This window comes from Poecilia formosa, unplaced genomic scaffold (assembly GCF_000485575.1).
Source record: "Poecilia formosa unplaced genomic scaffold, Poecilia_formosa-5.1.2 Scaffold364, whole genome shotgun sequence".
Classification (NCBI taxonomy): Eukaryota; Metazoa; Chordata; class Actinopteri; order Cyprinodontiformes; family Poeciliidae; genus Poecilia; species Poecilia formosa.
This window is the reverse complement of record NW_006800303.1, coordinates 341,082-347,336: the sequence shown is the minus strand read 5'-3', so window position 1 is coordinate 347,336 and position 6,255 is coordinate 341,082.

The following is a 6,255-nucleotide window of genomic DNA, read 5'->3' as shown; positions in this document are numbered from 1 at the left end:
GTGCCAGGATTCTGCATTTGGGTGAGACGTAGTCGGGTATTGAAAACAGTTTGGAGTTCATCTACAAAAGTGAAGTCAGAATAATCTGATGGGAGCTGAGATCAAATCCTTGGAATGATCAAAGCAAATCCTCTGCAGAAGACACAGGGTTCGTCATGCTGAAGGAGCCGCCTGCTGTAAAAACATGACTTGCCCAGTGTGGAAGACTTTCTACACAAACCGGTTTGTTTCCACTGGGAGAATATGGTTACTGGAGGAGAGGCTTGGAACAGGTGGACATACGGGGAGGCTGCCCAGCTCTGCACCTGAGCTTCCTCATCAACAAGCAAACAAGCTGAGGAAATGGCAAGCATCAGCATGTTTTTTATAGTCTTCTTTGATAACCAGTGTACCAGCTAATCAGGCTGGAGTACGAGGCAACAGCTGCTGCTGTGGTGACACACTGCAGGACCCAGGCAATGAGAGAGATGGTATTAAATGCATAGTCAGTGATAACTCAGCAGTCAGAAGGGACGGCCCAGTTAGACATGCAGAACTTTAACAGGCAGGCGTAAAACATGCCTCAGTGTCAGCAACAGGTGAAGAGCGATAATGTTGTAGGTAGAAACAACTTTTAATGATTTTATTGATAACATTTCTGACAGTCACACTGTTTTTCAATGAGTTGTCAGTAAAGCTATTTAATTATGGCAGCTCTAAGAACTCTGGGTAAGCTTTTATTGTGTAGCAGAAGGCAGTGAAGGTCTGACATGCCACTTTAAAACTAATAGTTTTTGTTTCTCAAACAGGTTATTTCACAATAATCAAAACTTTCTAGCTAGCTGTTAGCATCTTGTAAATCAACTTATTTGCATTCAAAAGCTCCCAAATCAGACCTTTTGTCCTGGGAACTAAACTGCTTTGGTCAGGTAGTCAAAGCCTCAGCAGATGAACCAGCAGCTGTTGCCTTGGTGAAAATGTGCTGCTCTATTTAACATACTAATGTTAATACATTGGTGTTGACTTTATTAGCCCCTCTGGGACATGATGTAGCACATGTGAAATGGCTTTAGACGTGTGTTTAACCTGAAGTGTGTGCAGTCTGCTGATCATGGTGAACTGAACACTTACATTGAAACCAGGAGTTTACATAAATGAATAAAAAGACACATTTTTCATTTTCTCACTGTCTGAAGTTAAATCTGATCCAACTTCTCTTGTTTTAGCTTATCAGAATCACTGCATTTCTACTTGATAATTACCAGTAAACAAAGTGAGGAAAATGGTTTTAGAGATTATTTTGTAATTTTCTTCATATTCAGAAGTTTACATACTTGTATTTTGAAGTGTATGACTTGGGTCAAACCCCTTAGGTTTCTCACAGTAGTTTACTGGAGTTCTGATGGTCACACCAAAACATTGACTTTGTCGTCGTTAAGCCAGCTTTGGCTTCCTGGCTGATGCCTTTAAGGTTTCTACACCATGTACTTTATTCATAATGCCACCAGTTCCTCCTTCATCAAAACGGCCCCACCACATGATGCTGCCTCCCCCATACATCAGTTAGAACGGTGAGGCTTCCAAGTGTCGGCCTTTATTTCCTCCAAATAAAGTTTCCAAGGTCATGACATCATCATCATCATCTGGGCTTCCCCTTGTTTGAAGAGATAATCATCTGATTTCAAAGATATAAATAAATAAATCTGTTTCATTCTCCTGTTATTGTGGCATTTAGTAGTTAGAACTAATTTTGGTAATTCTAACTGACCTAAAGCAAAAGAAGGTCAGTCTGATTAAACTTCACACAGTGAGGGAAGAAAATGTGTGATTTTATTTGGTGCATGTAAACTTCTGGCTTCAACTGTAGCAGCTTTAGGTTTTCCTAATGATGTGCTGGTTGCTGCATTGTGAGGGTTCAACTACCTTTTCTTAACCTTTCTGTAAATCACTGACTTCAGATCTGTGGGGAATACTGAGGTGGGCTGAACTTGTAAAAAATAAAGTGTTACTGGTGGCACTGGTGTCTGAGGAAGACTAACGATGTAAACCCTTACATCAGTACTGGACTGTAGGCGTGAAATGATAAGTGTCCCTTAACACGAAGACATCCATAAATAAAATGACTACAAATCATGTTATCACAGTATTCACACAAAACATTCACACACTTCATCTTTTATTTGAAATATACAACCAAAAATTGAAAGCAGTATGACGACTGCAGCAAAAGTCATCTTTACATTTATTACACTTAAAATATTGTTTTAACTTTCATACATACACATTAAATTCAGGTGAAGGTTTTAAAGTAGAAAGGTTTTAGTAACACTTTACTTGAAGTGTGCAGAAGACTGGCATAGTGCTGTCATAAACATGACAGCATCTGTTATGAACATGAAGGAACCTTTATGAATGTTTGACTGTTGTCAAGTATCATTCGGTAAATGACACTTTTAAAGCAATGTTGTACTAAAAGTTGCATTAAAAGTGTAAACTTTGGACTAAAGTTGTCATTATTTACCAAAAGACACTTCATGACAACAGCCATAAACATTCATAAAGACTCCATGTTCATAACAGGTGCTGTGTCGTGTTTATGACATTATGACAGTCTTATGCACACCTCTTCAAATAGAATTACCAAGGTTTTTAAAAACATTTTTTGCAAAATGCATTGCTCCTTTTTGCCGTTCTGATACATATATCGTAAGTCTTGTTAAAAGCCAAATTTGTCTTATTTTTAAGCCAGGGAAAAGACCATTCCTTCAACCAGCTGACCTGCAGTGTGCAGCAAATGGTGGGAGAGAGTGGGAGCATGGGGTTACTTTATGCTTCAAAAATCTGAAGTCATTTCTGTTCACTCCGCCACTGTATTTTGTCTCACTGAAGCACATTTTGGTCTTGTACGTGGCCAGATGGTAGCGATGAGCAGACGCCTGCTGTGTCCTGGTGAGTTGGTGAAGGAACTGTTGGTATCGAGTACGACTTAATGTACCTGCTAGACCATAAGACAACCCAGTTTCTTTGGGAGACGTATATCTGTAAAGGTGTTGTGGCAAAGTTTTAGCAAGGGATGCACCGATGGGAAAATTTGGGCTGATATTGATATCCAATATTGATATTGCTGTTACAGCTGATATTTATATTTCCCTGCCCTTTTGACATCAAGAATAAACAACCACACCACTGATATTGCTTCTCTGGTTCAGTTAAACACCCTCCAATCCACATAACACCATGCCAAAACCTACTTATTACAATAGGATGGAAATGAATACTGGTAATTAATATCTACACAATACTACTTATCGTACCCATATCGATATGCTACATCGGCCGATACGATGTTAATGTAGCTATATCGTGTATCCCTGGTTTTAGCAGTTTTGAAACTTTAATTTTAGTACATTTAAATACCTATGTATACAAACATATAAATAGAAGACATCAGTCTTCCTTTAGGGTGAAATATACATTTATCAGCCTTGGCCAATGATTTTATATAATTTAAAAATGACAATGACAGAAAATTTAAAAACGCCTCAAAGCAGAATATGGAAAACTCTTTATAAAAATGTACATGTTATGTACCACACTGAACATGGGCCACAGGAAGCCAAGGAGATGATGGTCATTAGGAGAATGTCCTTCAGACAGATGAGACAGAACTGGGGCTTTTTGTCAAAGCGTGTCAGTTCTTTGTTTACTGATGCAACACTGAACCATACCAAGAAATGAATACTTGGTTAATTTCTTGAAAAATGAAACATGGAGGAGGCTCGGTTATATTCTGGGGCTGCTGTGCTACAACTGGTGCAGGGCGTCTCGATGTGGGGTATGATGAAATCTCAAGACTCTGGGTATTCTGGACAGAAATGTGCTGCTTTGTCAGAAAGCCTGACCTCAGTCACAGGTCATGGGGTCTTTCAATAGGATAAAGAATAAAGACTCAAATGACCCAAGAATCACCAAGAGCAAAACATTGAACTCTGTTTGGTACTTTTATATTAATTACACTGGGTTACAAAAAATTTTTTTTTTGCCTTTTTTTTTTTTTTTCATCTGAATTAGGATTATTTTGCACCACTAAATCCCAAAATGACATTGATTTTTCTCAGTCAGGTCAAGTTTTTATTCTGAATTCATTTAGAGAAATCTGATCTTCTGACTAAATTACATTTTAGTGACATTATCAGTTCATTTCCATTCATATTTCTCATCCAAAAAAGATTTTAGGACAAATAAGTTTTCTAACAGAGTGTATTAATTAAATGTTACAAACTGGGATTTCTATAAGTTGAATAATAGACACTAATAAGGGTAAGTACATATAAACTGAACATTGTGTAAAATTCTCTGTCTCTTTTCTGTTCTGATGGAATCTCTCCTCCTGCTCATCACTCATTGATCAGATTCTCAGGAAATTGATCCAGATGTCAGAACAAGTCATGCATTTTGATACTCATGTTGCTCCATAGTTCAGAAAGTTGACCTGATTGAGCAAAACCAAAGTGATTTTTGGATTCAGCTCATCAACATGACTCTAAAAGAGTTGGAAACCCCCAGACTATTTTTTGGCTGTTGACCAGTGTAATTTATGCTGCAATATTGTAATTCTTTTTAGAAGATTTTTTAGGATGTATTTTAATAGCTGTTGTGCTCATTAGAAAGAACACGATAAACTTGGAAGTGAAAAAGGGTGTACATCATTATCAACTTGAAATATATTTTCATACTGGGATGGTGATGGTGTTGAAGTAGAGAAGCTGCCCATTTATGGCATCTATAAGTCCTTGATGCATTCAGTTCCTGAGTCTGGGACCTTACTTGCTCTTTATCTATTTCCTATTTTCTGTCTTATTTGCTGCAAATAAAGGCCACCAGAGCCAGAAAAACCTTCAAATTTTTTCATTAAAGCTTGATTAAAAGTGACATCAATAAAACTGGAAAATACAGTTTTTCAAACACAAAAGCTAAGGTCTATTCTGAAACAGCCTATATATAAAAGGTAGTGTCCTTTATTGGTAGGACTTTCCAGGGACATTGGAAGCTGTATCTCAATGTGTGAGTGTCATTTTAATAGAACACCCTTATAATTGTGAGCATTACTGGTGAAGTTTATTTTAACTATGTCAGTTTTACCCATTTTCACTTTAATATGCTTAGTGCTGTAAGAACAATTTGCCTCCTTACAGATTTCTGTTTTAACCTTTTTGTCACATTTCAGACCATTATCAGACCATTCATCCTATCCCATCCATTTTCTTACACCTTTGTCCCTAGTGGGTCAGGAGGGGTCCCAGACATTTGGGGCGAGTGGTGGGGTACACCCTGGACAGGTCGCCAGTCCGTCGCAGGGCCATTATCAGAAAAGTAAAATCTAAATATGTACAAAATTATTTCATTTAAGGGAGACGTCCAAAACAAGCTGGTCTTCTGGGAAAAGTTGATCTACTTTATTAAATTATGAATACACTGTAATTAACCATATTTTTAAAGTTAATTTTCAGAGGCCACACTCAGGTTTGATTATTGATAAGACTTGTAGAATCAAGAAATCACTGAACAAGAACCGAACTGACAACACAAGGTAGGCTCAAAGAGTTGGAAAACCAACACGACTGATTCAAACTAAAGAAATTCAAAGCAAATGGTAAACAGCTCTACTGCCATCAGTTTTCAAAAAGTAAGAAAACTGTTCCTAAGGCTTTGGAACTTCTTCCCAGAAATGGCAGGTCTCCAAAAAGTATTACAAGAGTTTAATTTATGTGGTTGATGCAAAACACACAGCTAGCCAGTTCAAAGGATGGCTTCAATCTGATTGGTTTGCACATCAGAATCAGCTTTATTGGCCAAGGTTCCGTAGAAACAAGGAATAAGAAATTTGACTTTAATTTTACATGCTCTTTGTGTACAGACATTACATATAGACAAATCGTTTTGGCATAGATGACATTTAAAAGGAAACTAAATCAATAACCCAGAAGATCTTCTAAAGTTCTGCAGGCCTCACCTGTCTAAGTTAAGTTCTGAGTTAATGATTAATCAACAAGAGACACTGGACAAAATGGCCTCCAAGGGAGGGCCCAAAGCCAGACTCGCAGCTGGTAAAGAAAAAAAAACAAAACAAAAAAACAAAGACAGGCCTCTCGTTTACCAAAAAAATAAAAAAAATAAAAAAAATTTCATGGTCCACAAAACTTTAGAGAAAATATTGTTTGGACTGATGGGGCAAAAGTGTAACATTCTGGAAGACGCGTCGGTCAGGTTATATGA